Source organism: Equus caballus, chromosome 23 (genome assembly GCF_041296265.1).
Source record: "Equus caballus isolate H_3958 breed thoroughbred chromosome 23, TB-T2T, whole genome shotgun sequence".
NCBI lineage: Eukaryota > Metazoa > Chordata > Mammalia > Perissodactyla > Equidae > Equus > Equus caballus.
This window is the reverse complement of record NC_091706.1, coordinates 54,199,729-54,217,006: the sequence shown is the minus strand read 5'-3', so window position 1 is coordinate 54,217,006 and position 17,278 is coordinate 54,199,729. Positions and strand designations below refer to the sequence as shown.

General features: G+C 40.9%; 1 protein-coding gene across 3 annotated transcripts in view; it reads left to right on the top strand.

The window, feature by feature from the left end:
• The first annotated feature begins 1,016 nt into the window (after positions 1-1,016).
• Positions 1,017-17,278, top strand: part of LOC100146270 (cyclin-dependent kinase inhibitor 2A) — a 31,954-nt gene continuing 15,692 nt past the window's right edge. Inside the window, exons 1-2 of one of the 3 annotated variants that reach the window (XM_070248670.1) lie at positions 1,017-1,073; positions 3,893-4,088. The gene's annotated coding sequence lies outside the window, so the exon portion shown is untranslated. Of the gene's footprint in view, positions 1,074-3,892; positions 4,089-6,290; positions 6,435-6,458; positions 6,810-17,278 lie in introns of those variants that run through there. The other 2 variants (XM_070248671.1, XM_070248668.1) reach the window with 2 other exon arrangements.

The following is a 17,278-nucleotide window of genomic DNA, read 5'->3' as shown; positions in this document are numbered from 1 at the left end:
GAAGATTTTAATATCATTCCTTGCATAAGGAAAAAAAGTACTTTGTTCATGGTAACAGTGACTTTTATATATCATCCCTTTATTAGTTATGTAATAAAGGAAAACTTACTTTGAAGCCAGTGCTGCTAATGAAACAATGTAACTGGTGTGAATTACATATTAAGCACAGTGATATAAATCAAGCTGTACATCAAAACTGAGCACTCAACTCTGATTTACTAATTTGAAGTGTGAAAGAAATATAAACCAAAGATTTTGCTCTGGAAAAAAAAAACTATGAGAGATGTATGCAGATGATATGCTATTTCACAGCGATCTACATTATCCTGGAAGTTTATAAAGGAAGCCGAAACACCTATGAATCCTCTTGCCACTTAGAAGCCCCTGGCGGTAGACCTCCAGGAGATATATAGAGTCAGTGCTGGCACAGAAAATGTTTTACAACAGAGTTAAAGTCAAAACTTTAAGACCAATTACAGTAATTAAACTATGCCTCATTTCCCTTTCATATTTGGCTTCCTACCAAAATGTATAATCTTCTATTTATCTATCCTCTCATTCAAATAACCTGTTATGATAGGGTTGGTGCTACTTCCTTTGAACTCTTTCTGATGTGACCTCTGGGTTTCCATTTCACTTTAAGCAAACTCCCCTCTACCTTCTTATCCCTTCACAAATTTCGGTATCTCCTTGCCTTAGCTGAAAACTAGGTCTCCCTGAGAATCCCACTTCCTTCCGCACCAGATACTGGGTACTGGACTGTGAATACAGAGGGGGAGTCAGGGCCAGTAATGAGTGTCTGCTGTTTGAGTGGCTTTCAACATAATCTCAAACCCAATACATAAGCATTATCCATTGTTATTCAGATCTCACTCATCTCTTAGTATGAATAATTGCATTTTGTTTTCTTTATCGGATTAAGCTGTAAATAACTTCTGTATGTTATTACATATTTTATTATATGTTTATAAGAAATAACATATAAACATAAAATAGTAAGCAATTTATTCTGTTCACAAACCCACAGATAGGTCAACAGATTATTGACAACACATGGAGTTCTCTTCTGAAGGGTGAGTGTTGGAAATATTTATACTCAATGGCTCCTCATTCCATCTGTAGGTTATGAGTTACTAAGCTCTATCACCTTTCCTAATGTACAGCAGTCCCCTTTCCAGTCCTCTGTGTCCCCTCTCAACATGCCACCTGGAGTTATAAACTATAACCTTGCCTAAAATATTTTCTCATCCTCTATTACTGTCTAATCTCTGGGCTGCCTTTGACACAGCAATTCCACTCCTATAACTTATATAAATATGCAAAGACACATACGTAAATATATGTATGGAAATATATATACTATATATGTAGTGTGTGTCTGTGGAAAGAAAGAAATGTGCATGTACATATACATATATAAAGATATATGTATCCTTTGACTCAGCAATTCCACTGCTATAACTCATATAAGTATGAAAAACATATATAAGTATATATATACACATCTATGTAAATATTAAAGATATAAAGAAACACATATATATACACACACATATAAGTATGGAAAGATTTTACACACACACACAAGGTGTCTGTTCATGTATGTGGAAGGAAAAAGCAAAGGAAAGGAAAAGCAGGACAGGAAAAAGGACGCAATTTACATGTTTGTCAACAGGAGACTGGTTTTAAAAAATTTTGGTTCATCCATAAAATACAAAACTATGCAGCCATAAAAATATGAAGTGCATATATATGTCCTGAAAATGGAAGTTGTCCAAGATCTGTTACTGATCAAACACAACACGTTGCAGAATAGCATGATCCCATTTACATTTTCGAAATGTGTGTGTTGGGGGAGGGGTGTTTACAATTATATGTATCCATATTTCTGGAAGGTTAAACATTTTTAAAAAAAGTGGTTACTCCTGGGTAGTGAGAATGGCGGGTAGGGAGATTTCAGGAGATTTTTACCTAATTCGGTTTATTTTCTGTACTGTTTTAAAGTAACCACCACAGAAATTTGAGGCCCCAAACCTAGAGATGCTAATTCTTAGACCTGAAATTGGCCAGCAAATCTAGATTTTAGAACATCCATGGGTGATTCTGATATGAAGCCAGGCTGAGAACCACTTCCCTATCTGTTGGTCTCAAATGACTGGTGGGGACAGCACGGTCATTATACAGACATAATATATACCTGGGGGTGAATGTCAAATAAAATGCCATTTAATTTTTCTTTATAAAGAGAATGAACTTAAATTCTTCTGTTTATGGTGGGATTTAAACAGATCTAGAGGCTCCTGAAATCATGGAATAGATCCATATGTGATAACTCTATCATATGCCCACATATGCCCATACAATTTTGTTAAATAGTGTAAAATTGCCTCCCAAAACAATTGCGCCAAGTTACAATACTGTGTAAGAGTGAGTTTCTTGACAACTTTGCCAAAGTTATCACTCTTTTTTATTTTTGCCACAACTATAGGTATATGTCATTGTTCTGTTACATTTCTTTACTAATGAGTAAAACTGAGTATCTTTTCATATATTTTTTGACTATTTGTATATCCTCTACTATAAACTGCCCATTATTTTCTTTGCTCATTTTTCTACTGGGTTATCTTTTTACTCATTTATGTATTTATTTATATATTCTGGAAGTTAACTTTTTGACATAAACGTTCAAATAATAGTTTTTAAATCTTGCTTATGATGTCTTTTGTCTTACATCTTTGGGGTTTTCAATTTGAGCGTGTACAATATTAGCAAAGTTTCTCCTGGAATTTTGATAATCAAGAGTCACCTGCGGGAAAAAGCTAGTGTCCTGGGACATCGCGGGGCAGGAGAAGGTGGCACAAGACAAAGTATGTTAAGTGCCCTCTCCTATCTGCCTGTGGATAAATTTGCTGATCCAAAATAGAAAATCATTATCCTCCACTCAAAAACTCCGAGACATCTGCAGAGTCAGTTTTTTAGGCCACGGAAGAGAGCAAAGAAAAACTCCAACATTCAGTGATTCTCTCTCTGCACAGATGACCCACAGACAGCTCACACCTATCAACTCCAGCCTTTAGTGCAGCAGAAAGAGCACAGGGCCTGTAGTCCAAAGACCTTCGTGATGCTTGCAGCCCTGGCACTTGCGGGCCATAAAGTGTCCAAGATTTGAGCCCTTTGGGCCTCACTGTTCTTACCTGTAAAGTAGGGGTAGTAATCCCAGATTCAAAGGGCCACTGTGAGAATAAAATAAGTAACATAAGTGAAAGGCCATGCACATAATACTGCTCCATTCTTGATCATACACTTTTTGGAAGAGCACATAGCAAAAAGTCGCTTGGAATTCCAAAAGCCTTTGGAATGCCACAAATTAGTTGTTTTGCTACAGGTTCATCTGCATAATTATATTTTGCTTAGTCTAATATTAAAATTAGATAGAATTCCCCTGCATACCACAACTAACAAAACACAGGTGTTGGGCAGCAGGGGAAATCCAAGATGGAATTTAAAGTCTGAATTTTAAAATTTATCTTCATTGAATACAGAGCTGTCTGTATAATGATCTTATTCAGTGCTCTTACTCAAATGGCATTTCTCTGAAGTGGATGACTCCCCTTAGCTGCAGAACAAGTTTGGGTGGAGAGGAAATGGTTATTGGTTAAGCTATACAGGCCCAATAATACAGACAGATCCCCGGATTTAAACTTGGCTGGGAAACTGAGGCTCGGCAGACCCCTCAGGCATAATGGGATAATGTGATGTTTAATTTTATGTATCAACTTGGCTAGGCTATGGTACCCAATTGTTTGGTCAAACAGCAGTCTAGACCTTGCTGTGAAGGTTTTTTTTTTTAAGTTATAATTAACATTTAAATCCACAACTTTGAATAAAGCAGATTATCCTCCATAATGAGTGTGGGCCTTATCCAATCAGTCGAAGGCCTTAAGCGAAAAGATTGAAGTTCCCCAAGGAAGAAGGAATTGTGTCTACAGGCCGCCTTCGGACTCAAAACTACAACATCAACTCTTCCCTGCATCTCCAGCCTGCCTGCCTGTCTTGCAGATTTCAGATTTGCCACCCCCCACAATCAGGTAAGAAAATTCCTTACAATAAATCATACACACACACACATTCTATTGGTTCTGTTTCCCCGGAGACCTCTAATAATTTCAAGAGATGTGTAATACAGGTCTACTCACCCTCACCCACCATTATTTATTGCCACAGCTAATCACCTTGCCTGGGCCCAGGAAACCCTTCACTCTTCCATTCCCCCAGGGTCCTTAAACGATTCTATGCTGGAAGTGGGCAGCATTTTTCCTCCAGGATGCCTTCTTTGAACTACCCACCCTCTAAAGGGCCCCTCCTCTACTGGCCATAAAATGAAATCCCTCGGTACAATCGTTCGTTTTTACTAGTCCATTGCTCCTATAAGGATTCTGTTAAGGGAGAGAGGGAGTCATCGGTGTAGTTCAGTACAGAGCAGGGTCTGGCTCCCAGGGAGTTTACATACCACTGTGAGAAACAAGTAAACAGTTTCATAAGATAATTTCTGTATGCTAAGTGCTATATATGTACAAACATCGTGATATGATGGCGCCTGAAAGAGGAAGTCTCTGAGCAGGGATCCCTGAGAAGAGACGTGAAGGAGAAGGAGCTAGCTTTGTGAAGAGCTAGAAAGAGCATGTATTCTAGGCAGAGGAGTGGCAAGCAGCCTCAGCACGGGGCACGATGTTCTGTTCGGTAAACTCTGAGTGAATCCTACCAGGAGAGGAGGGGTGCATTTGTAAAGATCTAAGTACGTATTTAGAGTGCCTATTGAAAAGTGGTCCTAAGCCTCATTTCATCCAATCGCGAGTCATGTGATGCAGAAGTGGAAGAAGCCTGCCGCTAGACCTGGCCTCTCAGTGACAGTACCGGCGGCTGAGACAATCCCCGAGCCTCCCTTTCCTCCTCCAAGGAGTGAGGGTCTGGGTGTCGGATCGATAAGGCCGTTTCAGCTCTCCCGCTGTGGATCCACTTCTGCAGCTAGGCCACTAGGCCCGGGCACATGTGGAAGACGCCGCTGTGGGGCGGGCCACCTCTCGGGCTCCGAAGCCGGGCCTGGTCCCACATTCTCTTTTACACGCGCGGCTGTCCAGGCCGTGCCTCCAGCCCGCGAGGCGCTGGACCGATCGAGACTGCCCGCAGGCCCCGGAGGTGGGGACACTGGCTCAGCGCCGCCCGCCTGAAAGCGGCGTCCTGGGCTCGACTTCCCGCCTTCGGGGACCGGCGAGCCCGCGTCCGAGCTCCATCCAACCCGAGAGCCGGGACCCGCCAGACAGCGCTCTGGAACCGGGCTCCTCCATGTCCTCGGGCCGCCTCCGTGTCCTGGACTCACCCCTCCTTTATGTTGCTCCTTCCTTTCCTTCCCCCGCTTTTCCTGTTCTGAGTGGACCACGGCGGGGAAGGGGGAGGGAGGGTGTCCAGAAAGAAAGGATCAGTGATGTGGAAGAAAAGAGGGGGGAAGAGGAAAGAGGGGAGGTGGGGGGAGAGGGACCACGCTGCGAAGGCAGGCGGCGAGACGGAAGGGTGTCCGGACGCCGGGCTGGGAGGAGGCTGCGGCCGGCGGCCGGTGAACGCGGGGAGCAGCCGGTGGGGGCGGGGAGCGCCGCACAAGGACGAAAGAGGAAGAAGCGTTCAGATGCTCCGCGCGTCTCTTAAGTTAAAACCGAAAATAAAAACGGCCCGGGTGAGCGGACTGGGTTCTAGGCCCAGCCCGGCGCCCTCGGCAACAGCGACAGCCGGGAGGGGAAGGGGCGCCCGCACCCCGCAGCGACCCCGGGGTTGGGGTTCGGCTCCGCCTACCTGATCAGGCGGCCGGCCCGCCGCTCCAGCGGCGCCAGCGCCACGCAGTGTCCAGATGTCGCGTCGGCCGCACGCAGCGGCTTCCCTTAATTTCGCCGGTCTCCCAAATGTAGAAGCGGAGCGGAGCGCCATTTCTTTCAAACTGAATGGCGGATAGAGCGACGAGATGACCTTGCTTTCCTTTTCCTTTTCTCTCTCCGATTTGCAGCAGTGGAAGCCCCTCGGCGAGGGGCGTGAGAAATAAAGGCAGGGGTCCAGGGCAGCGGGGACGCGAGCGGGACTGGGAGCCGCCGGGCCGCGGCGGTTCCTGGTTTGGCCGTGTCAGGTGACGGATGTCGCGTGGGGGCGGGCTGCCTAGAGATGCGTTCCGGCGTTGTGTTCTCGGGCTGTCACGGCGTGAGGCGCCCGCGCGGAGGCTGAGAAGGCGGCGGGCGGGGGGAGGGAGCGCGTATCGGGCGGGAAAGAGGAGAGGAACCTTGGGCGCTAGCCGCCCGCGCGCGCGCCGCGCCCCCGCCCCCCCCCCACCCCCGGCGCTTCGGCCGGCCTTTCCCGCGCGCGCTGGGCGCTGAACGGTTCTGCGATCTGGGGAGGTAGGGGGCGGGCGGGCACGCGCAGGGGGCGCGGGGGCGCGCCTACGGGGCGGGGATGGGCGGGGGGCGGCGCGTGGGTCTCCTTTTGCGATCGGGGGGCGGGCGCGGCGCTGGCTACCACCGGTACCAAAAGGCGGCGCAGCGGCCGCGGAGCTCGGCGGAGGTGGCGGCGGCAAGAAATGGTGCGCGCCAGGTTCCTAGTGACCGTGCGAACTCCGCGCGCGTGGGGCCGGCCGCGAGAGAGGGTTTTCGTGGTGCGAATCGTGCGGCCGGCGGCGGAGTGCGCGGCGCCGAGCGTGCGGGCCCTTGCGGCCCTCGTGCTGATGCTACTGAGGAACCAGCGCAGAGCGCAGCAGCCGCATCCTGGAATACCAGGTATGAAAGGCCTCGACAAGTCCCGGGTGCAGTCGTTCCTTGGATGGTTTTGTTTGGTGTGATTTAATATACAGATAAATCATCTTCCGGACGAGGTTATGAGGAGGAGGTTACCGGGCGGGGGGGTGGTGTGTATGGGGGGGGGCGTGTAGGCTCTTTCCCCCTTTCCCGCCTCGGGTTACAGTTACTCAGAGGTGCGATTCTCCCAATTTGTTGAGCCCGGACCCGCCTTCACACACCTCGTCAATCCGGTGAAACTTTGGGGGGGAACCTGGAGATTCTAAACCCACCGTAGAAGTCAATCACTCCTGAATTTCCTGGGTGGGAGTCGGTAAACACACACACACATACACACACACACACACACACACACTGTGAAATACACAAGGTGTATTTCTAGGGCACCTTATTCGCCCTGGAGGAAAGTGTTACTAACGGTCCTAGTTTTCTGGAGGCCGCGTTTTTCTCCCCAGCCTTCCTGCCGGGTATACCCTCCCTCCTTCCAGTAGTGGAGGACATGCGAGGGTGGAGGCTCACACATGGTTTGACTTCTCGAAATAGTAACATTGATCCCAAGAACAGTAATTGTGACGAGGAGCTTTTGCAGTCAATAGAGAGATGGACTTTCACAGTGACTTGTTTCATAGTTTCTTATTTGGCAGCCACACATTGCAACTGCTCCGGACAAAGCTCATAAGTTTAGCTACAACTACAGTGATGAGTCTGACAAGTAAAGACTGATCATATTTTAATCATCTCAGGCCACAATTACCATTGTTTTAAATGAGGCCTACTTCTTAAAAACAAAATCCTAGATAGTTTTGTTCTCATATCAGATAAATATTTACACCATTGGTGTAATTTCCTATGACCAGAATAATTGAAAAAATTTATATAGTTACAACGTGCAGCATCCTAATTAGAACTTGGATAATAAGTCTAAAAACAATTTAATGAGGCTTCATTTTGTGACCTTCCTTGTGGCTTCATTTCCCCGGGTATATACGTTTTGAAAAAGCAAAGGCCGGCGGAAGGGGAATTATTTTTTATTGTAATGGCAATAGGCTTTTTTACACATGAATACAAACTGTTATAACTACTGGTGTTTAGTTTCTATTCAGATTTTATTGGCGAAAATCTACAAACCATTTACAGAGTAAATACACATTTTCTGTTTCATATTATTATGAAAGTTCAATTTTTAAAAGAATTAGTAGAAGGAGCTTGTAAAAGATTTCATGGCGTGTTGCTGGACTTGATTTTAGTTCATTTTAAAACATTAACCAGATGCTGTTTTTTTTTAATGGAGCTTTATTCATACTAGCAATCGTTTAGCTATTTTTTTGAGAATCGGAGTTGTTAATATTACTCTCTGTATAAAGCTATTTTATTTAAATTATTGGGCTGCTTCCAGAAATCTATAGTAACAAGGTAGAAATTTTTAACCTATTAAATACTATAATTATGTGTTTTCTATTTTAGGATTTATTCAATATAATATTGTGATTACTTTAAGTTAGAGAAAATATTCATTTTATAGTATATTTATTGTATAAAATGTCAAAAATATAAAACGGATAGGTTCATTGAAAGTAGGCATTTATTTCTTGTTATTTAGCTAGGAATTAATTTTCAGGAATCATGTGTAAAGTTATTTAAAAATGCATTGACCTTACAAAAAGCCCATTTTTCAGTAGTTATCTGAAGACAGAATATATAACTTGGATAGAATAGAATATGTCTTGATAATATGTGCAGTTCTCTAACTTCATATGTGAAATTATACACATATGTAAACATCTGGAAATATTAATTATAAATTATATTAATTATATATTTCACATTAATATATATTAAATCTATGCTTATACTGACTTAAGAATACATGTGGATGGTAATTACGTTGGGACTCATACAATTCCTTGAGAGCCATAGTGCTGAAAAATAACTTGTATGGATTATTTAATATTAATGCAATATGTAAGGTGTTATTATTTTAACGTATTTTTAAAGTTTCTGCAAATATGTTCATTATGACTTTCTGTTTTTATATGACTGGAAAATATATATAATAAAATTCCACATTGCTAGTTTCTTATCCACACGTGCCTGATGAATTACATTAATTGATTTGTTACTTCTATGTTAGTATGTTCACAAAAAGGTCACATTTTTATGAACTTAATATATTTATTGGTTTACTGCTGTTTGGGAACTCTTAGGGTTTTATTCCCCCTTTAACAGCATAGTGTCCCCTCAAGGTAAGCACTGTACAGTTAGCATAAATCATTATTCCTAATGTGTACATGATACCTAGCTTGTATTATGAAATCAAGACTTAATATTCATTTACTTCTTTGGGGGCTCTTGAATTTTGAAAAGTCCATTGTCATCCTAAGGTAGCTATAACATAGCCTATTGCTGTCTATGTCCATAATATTTTACAGGTCTGCTAATTACATGTTAGTTTGTCACTAGTAGCTACCATGGCAGAGTTAAGCTAAACCATTTTCCCAACATATGAATGACTCCTGTTACTAAGCGGTCCATGTCATCTCAAAAATACTTTCTTAAAGGAAGGCTAAACATTTGGCCCAGTGTTTTTACTCTTTTAAAACCTTCTTGAGAAGCATAACAACCTCACTCCCCACCCCCACACCTCCCCCCACCCCCACACCCTGGCCAGGGAATCCTTCTGTCTGCAGCAAAATCAAACCTGATAAAAAGTTTTTGTGATGCTTTATTTCTACAGTTTAAATTATGCAAGCAATAAGTATAGTTTCATTTTGTAAATATTAAATTGTAGTATTGAATAGCTTTAAAAAAAACTCTACAGTTCTCTATATTCTGATTCTCACATACTTGATCACTAATGTTGTGTCTATTTATTGATTGAAGAGAGTAATGCATTTCTTAAATGCCTCACTGGCGAGGACATTTTTACAGTATGTATCAAGGAGTCCTAAACTATTCATACACTTTAATCCAGTTTTTCTATATGTAGGCACCATCCTAAGGAAAGAGAGATTCTGACAGAGATCAATAAAGACAGGTAAATAGTAGCAAGAAATTGAAAATTGCCTAAAATTCCAGCAATGAGGAGTTGTTAAACTGTGGTACAACTATACTCTGGAATTATGGTCTGGAATATTCAAAACTCTGGAATATTACAGATGATCATCATGTTTTTGAAGCATATTTAATAGAATGTAAGAATAAGTACATTATAAAGTTAGGTGATTTTTTTAAAAAGCAAGATTCAAAACAGTAAACAATTATTTTTCTAGCTTTTCCTCTTTTCCTCTCTCTACACACACCCGCGCGCACACACACATTTTAAGTTCCAAAATATTTATAGTGGTTTCCTCAGGGTGGAGGGATGGGGGCTGGTGATCTTTAATTTCTTCGTTATACCTTTGAGTTTTCCAAAGTGCTATGAAAATCACCAATAAAAAATGTGTTATTTTCAAAGCCTTTGCCACTGAAAGGAATGGCAACATTACTGATGAAAGGGGAGCTTGCTAAGCATCAGATGGGGAGGGAATGAGAGAGGGTGAGGAACCTGAGTTGTGCAGGGATCATGTATAAGAAGGTGGCTTTAAGGTCTGGGGAAAGCACGAGAGGGTTCTGACTTCAGACTCTCGCACGCTGCGCCTGTGCGCAACGTAGTTGGTTTTAAAGTAAACGGTAAATCAACGATAAATGCGTAGCTCTTCCTGTTTGTTTCCCAGACGCCTGAGTGGTAGGCCTCTGGTCACAGCACGTGCCCCCTTCTCGGGATCCCTTCTCACAAGTCCTCTCCCAAAGCCATCAGGCTGGGGTTCGCCGCCCCCAGGACCCCAGAGAGAGCCCACAGGTAGGAGGTGAGACTCAAAGCTTCTCGGACATTCCTCCCCACCTCCCAGCTCAGACCTTCCTCCTGGAACCTTATCTCCCCGCCCTCTTAATTCCTAGAGACGCAGCGCATCCCGGAGATTTCACTAGCACCTGCGGTAGGACCCTCCAGCAAGAGTTTAGACGCGATCCCGCGTATCGCCCCACTCCGCGAACGCACCCCTTCTACTTTTAGCCTTCCCTGGTCCTCGCCCCTCACCCCAACTATTTCTGCAAGTAGGACTTGATCAGAGTAACAGTAACTGCAGACCAGGGGTTATGCATAGAGCAGGACTGGGGCTCTGATGGGTGGAGAAGGGGTGGGGGCACGCGGAGTCTGAGTGGGCCTCGTGGATTTGGGAGGGGTGCAAGGTATGACAGGGGACATCTCTAAGTCGCCTCCCCAGCTTGGAACTGGCTAGGCCTTTTTTCTAGAGGTGGGGGGGGGGGCGAAGTGGGTCAGGTTCACTCCGAGGGACGGTGGGGAAAGTGCACTTTCAAGATGGCGTCTATTCCATTCCATTCCCTTCCACGCCAGGTGGCGACCAGAGTGTTGAAAGGCCTCAGCCTCTTTGTTTCTGTCTGGGCTGCAAGATGGTATGGAGAATGGCCCATAGTCTTTCTCCAGTGATGTTGCCTCTCAACTGTTTTCTTCTTATACTGCGGCTTTCCTCAGGTTTGAGAACTGTCCCGGTCAGTTAAAACATTCAAATGAAATCATTTATTAGAATGAAAAAACCTCAGTAAGTATTGAAACAAGATCGAACTCTATGACAGTAAGCCAAGCCTGATGGAGACAACCTTGGGAATAAATACTTTGTTCAGTAAGGGGAAGGAAGGTCCTTTTAAAGGCTCTGCTCCATCCTAGAAAACGCCCACCCATTTAGGACCTCAGCAGATTCACCATATCCTAATTCATGCTATTTCGATGTGTATTCAGCAATCCCACGTGTATTTACAATTGTTGAACTTCCTAGGTGTCAATAGCATTTATTTTTTAAAGAAGGGAGGATTGAAGAAAATCTCTGCTTGTCAGCGCTGTTGTTTATTCCATGAGCCCTGGAATGATTGTTGCAGCTAGGCAGAACTACATAATCACAAAGAAGTAAGAAAAGGGAAAACCCGAAAACCACCAACTACAAGATTTAAATTTTCAATGCATCAGAGGTTCTTTGAAAAAGAATAAGTTGATTTTTTTTGTATTATAAGTAACATAAGGGCTTTCTTCATGAAGATATATTCTATCACAAATGACTTTAATTCTTCATCTAGCTTTGTTTTCCCCTCCATCTTCAAAAAAGAAAAATCTCAGAATTTATTTAAATAGTTGCAAAGCCGGTAGAGATTTTTTTTTTAAATGAAGAAAGGTTTTGTAGACGTTCAGAACTATGTGAAAAAAGATATATAAAGTCTTAGGCAAATTGAAACTAATAAAATCGTGCAATCAGAGTGATGTAAATAAATATGGCTTTACCTTCTTAATTTAAGCATGAGGGAAATGAGAAGTCAAAGAAGTAAAGCAGAGTATCATTACTTGGGCTGCTGTTTAAAATACACATCTCACTTCCAGAAAATCTGATTTGGTAGATTCCTTGTAGGTCCCAATAATCTGCATTTTAAATAAGTATTTGAGGGGGATTCTGTTACAGGTGGCTTGTAGGGACATCATTTAACAAATATGGCCAATGTTGCTTTTTTAACCTTATTTTTCCTTATTTTTTTTAAGTTGAGATCCAGTCTTTTAGGTAAGATTTAAAATTTTACAGTCAGTCAATCACAGTTTGGGTCCCAGGAAGGACACCAAGAGTCTGAGTAATCAGGGGAGAAGCTATTTTACCAAATGAGGAAATCTTTTGTTATTATGTGATCTTTTATCTGAATTAGAAAGGATTATCTCTTAGATGCCAGATTTTTTTTGATCAGAACACATTTTAGGGGGAAGGATGTAACAGGATATACTTGTGTGTTAAACCTTGTAGCACCAGACAGAAAATTTCTACATTAGACATTTATGATATCTTATCTTTTTGAAACACTATGTACACTTACCCCTGTTTACATAGGGTGAATGGTGCTAGACAGGTAGACAGATAGATAAAGGGATAAGTAATAAGGAATTTCTTTCATTTCATTTTATTATCCAAAACAGAAACCAGGTCGGTCAACATGACAACCTAAAATTATGTAAGAGAGGAAAAACAAAACATAGAAGTGTTTCACAGGTTTAAATTATGTTTATTTAACACCAAGGCAAAATCGTAGTACAATGTAGCCATAGCAGAAATAAAGCACTTATGGACAAAATGATGGGTCTTTGTGCCTCTGTAAAAGCACGTTGATGAGAGAGGAAATATATATGAATAATGCAAGCTAAAAAATAATTTGCAATTATAAGAGAAACTAAAATATTATGCCTTCCAAATTATAATCATAATTTTTCTACTTTTAAACTACCATTTGTCTAATGTCCCACCAATTACTTTGCTAGTGTATTAGAGAAAAAAGCTTATGTTTTGCTTTCTTTTTTCTTTTGAGTGCCACCATTTTCTTGCTCTGAATCTTTCAGGCTGCCAGATCTTCTGACTCAGCAATTGTACAACTCTTTCAACCAATTTAAAGAAACAGCAGCTATCCAAAGAATAGTGACTCCCCCTACCCATTGCAGATCTCTCCCACCCTGTACAACAAATTGTACCTTTTAACTTTGAAATGATTGTTAAATATCTAAATAACATGGGCCACTTTGAATTTTACTCCATTCAGTTTACATGCTGCATAGCTGAAGTTGAATATTTTTTATGTCATGTAAGATTTTCTAAAGAAGTTTATTGAAACTTTTTTCCTAAAGCATATGGTCAAATTTGCTTTCTCTCTTACCCCAAAATAATTATGTGGAGCTTAACAGTAGTAGCGTCTGTCAACTCACATTATCCCATTTCATTGTCAGATTATCCTTATGTCTTAGGAACTTTATTCTCTCATTTCATAGACTGGAGACTGAGGCTTAGATAAGTTGTTGCATTGTCTCTGAAAAATCCTTGACTAGTGATCTGTGTATAATTGAACTGGGTGTGCTTCATGCCCCAGATGCTCTCATTTACCACTTTATAACTGCCACTTGAGTTTTAGTTTCATCTCTTCCTGTTTGTAAGTTGCTTAACTCCTTTGGATCTCTGTTTTACTCAGCATCAGACACATGTGTCCCAATAAATATATATTGATTGAGTGAATGAAAAAGTTCTGAAAAATAAGGCAGTGTAATAATAATGTAAGTGTCCTCATGGGCTCTAAAAGCCATTGATCTCATAATGAAACAAAGATATTAACTTTGTTTCTTGCCCAGAATAAAAGTAATTCAAAACTCCCTTGTAAATTAAATATAAATAACTTATTCCCACTATGATTTAAGAGCAATAAATGGGAAACCTATGAATCACTTCAAACATGAAGTAGAAAATTCTCTTTCTTGGCATACATGATCTGGGGAATACAGATTCTGTGTCCTTTACTTACGATGAGCTGTGTGGTGTTGGGACTAAGTGCCTAAAACACTCAGTGTTTCCATTTGCTCATCTGTAAAACTGAGATGGTACCCTATAGTATTTATCTAATGAGAACTAGATAAAAAAGTATATGTAAAGATATATATGTAAAGATAAACTTTCAATTGGCACACATTTGTCATTTATTGTTGAAGTGCCTAATTAAACTGTGACCTTAAAAGCACATTAGTTCACTTTTATAGTAAATACCTACTTAATTAGAATTTAATTATTCAGAGTACCTGGAAATTCTTGAGCTCCATTTTAAAGAATATACTATCACAATAGAAATATATTCACCTACTTAAATCCCTGGCGTATCCCAAGGTGTCTTGTAGAGTCGATGTAAATTTGCCTACCTTGTTGCCCGCATCTGTCCAGAAGCCCTATATGATGGCCTTTACAGTGTGACTCTAAACTCTTTTAGTATCACAGTCATTAAATAGACGTCAAACAATATTCATGAACCTCTGTTTTTGAAAATAAGAAATCAAATTAGTTTTTAAAAAACTGAAAAAAATGTTATTAACTTGTCTTCAATTTATCAAAAAATTCAATAACCCAGAATAATAATTTCTGGAGGGAGCACTCAGGTAATGGTCTCTTAATTCCTGAATGGTTACTGCAGACTTAACATCTAAATCAATACTTTCAACACAGAATTTTCTAAAAGTTCTTTACTATAAAAAATTGTGTGTGTGTGTGTGTGATGGAAGGAGAGACAGAAACATTAAAGTCTTCCTTAAAACCTTGTCTGCCTTGGAAGGTGACCTTCAATTATTCTTACTCACATTTAGTAGGATATGAAAGAGACAAAGTATATTAAGTACACTTCCTTAAGGCAAAATTGACTTGGGTGTATACAATTGGTGCAGAGTAAACATAAAGTGTATTCTGTTATCATTGCCTTTAAAAAAATGAAGTATGGAAGTTATAATCTTAACCAAAGACAGAAAAACATGAAACTATACCCTCAACCCAGAGACTCAAATGAAAACACGAGTGGAAATGTTAACTCTGTAAGTGAAAGTGCTAAAACATGAATAGGAAGCATTTCCTGATTTATTCAGGGTTGGTGTATATTCATCATGAAGTTGATTCCTTCCAGGGGAAGTTAATCCCATATTAGGTGAAGAATGGACCTGAGGAAGAGTGGTCCAAAACAAGAAACTTTTCTTATGATCTTTTACAACATCAGAGGAGAGTTTGGCTTCAGAACTCTCAGAAGTCCAGGAAAGGCAGGGGAAAAAAAAAAAAAAAAAGGAAAAACTGAATATATCAGTAAAACTAGAGAGCCCCAAGAAGTCAGGCTACTTTAAAGGATAGTTGTGGGAAGGGAGGCAACCAGTTCTCCATCTGAAGAGGAAAGCCTCAACATAGATGATTCCCCTGAAATTATGCTATCCTAAATCATCATTAAAGCCATTCAGTCAACCATGAACAGTCAACCCCCAACCCCAAGAGTGAAAACTGAATACAATATCACTTCTACGTGAGTTTCAACAGTATCTGCATTCTCATAGCACAAACATGTGTCAGCAGCATAAGCAGAAATGAAATATTATATGTCTTCATGGCTAGCAATTTAGAAGGCAACATGTATTTGAAAGGAGAAAATCTATGCCAGCAAGGAGGAAAAAGAGGGAAGTTGGGAATAGAGGTTTAGAGCAGGTAAACTTTACAGTCCCTCAATTTTGCCTATAGTTTCCCCATTATACCTCCTACTTGAACTGCACACCAAAGGGTGGTGGTGGGTGGCAATGAATGCAGAGGAAACATTGAACAGTGACACACTCCATTGTCACTTCCCATGATTTAATGAAGATTTTTGCGGAAGTTCTCTTGCTATAACACAGTCAAGTTTATTACAAAGAAGTTCTGTTTTCAGGGGGTTAGAATTCAAAGAAGACAGAACTAATCACACCTTTTGGGAGGGAGTTTGCTGGTTCAAACCACAGATACCTGCCAGAATGTACAGTCATAATCAAAAAAATACCCAAGAGGAATGACTTTGATGACCTAAATGAATAACATGTTAGTAAATGTCATGTTTATTATCAAAAAAACTAAATTTATTTATGGAGAGCCTACTACGTGCCTAGATTTTTATATATCTGACTTTCTTAATTCCTTATAGTAACCCTATGAGAGGTGACCCCTCCCTTTGAGAGGTGGGGAAATGGAGGCTCAGAAAGTTTCCATAATTTATTTAAGCCCCCAGAGCTGGAACATGAAGGATTAGGTCTGAGTGTAAAGACTGGGATGTTCCCATTACCCATGCTGCATTTGTGTTTCCTCCAAGATTATTATTAAGGATATGGTCGACATTCTCAGCAACCACACCTCTCCAAGTCAGAGTCCAAGTCAGCTGTGACCACAGACTGAATGTGGAGAGAGGACTGAGTTCAACATCTGCGGTAAACATGTATTAACTGGGTAACCATGGCAATGTACCTCCATTTTCTTATCTATAAATCAAAGGGGTAGCTTTTTGAAAAGCAGTTTTCCAATATGTGTCAAGAGCCTTATACTCTGAAAAACTGCAATACTATCAATTGTAGCAATTAGAAACACCTTACATATCTGACAACGGGCATTATTAAGTAAATTATAACATTTTTTCAGTGGAATGTGTTACAGCTGTTAAAAGTAGTATTTATGATGTGATTTTGAAGAATTTGGGAAAATGCTCTAATGATAAGTGAGAGGAAAAACTCATTTCAAAATTGTAGTAGATCCACAAGACCTGAGCAAGAAAAAAGACAAGAAATATTTCAAAATGTTAACAGTTATTGCTTGTGGGTAATATAATTTTTCATTTTCTTTATGCAGCTCATTCCTTAAAATTTTTATACATATGTGAACTATAATTTTTAAAAATCATTCAAAAATTATGGGACTGGATTAAGTGACTTTGAGGGAACTTTAAGATCCAAATTTCTATCACTATGGGTATTATTACCCAAGAATAATCACACAGAAGTACAGTAGTTCCTGAAAGTAGAGCTCCTGTCACCTTGGTCCAGGATTTGCGATCTGCTTGAGGGCACACTT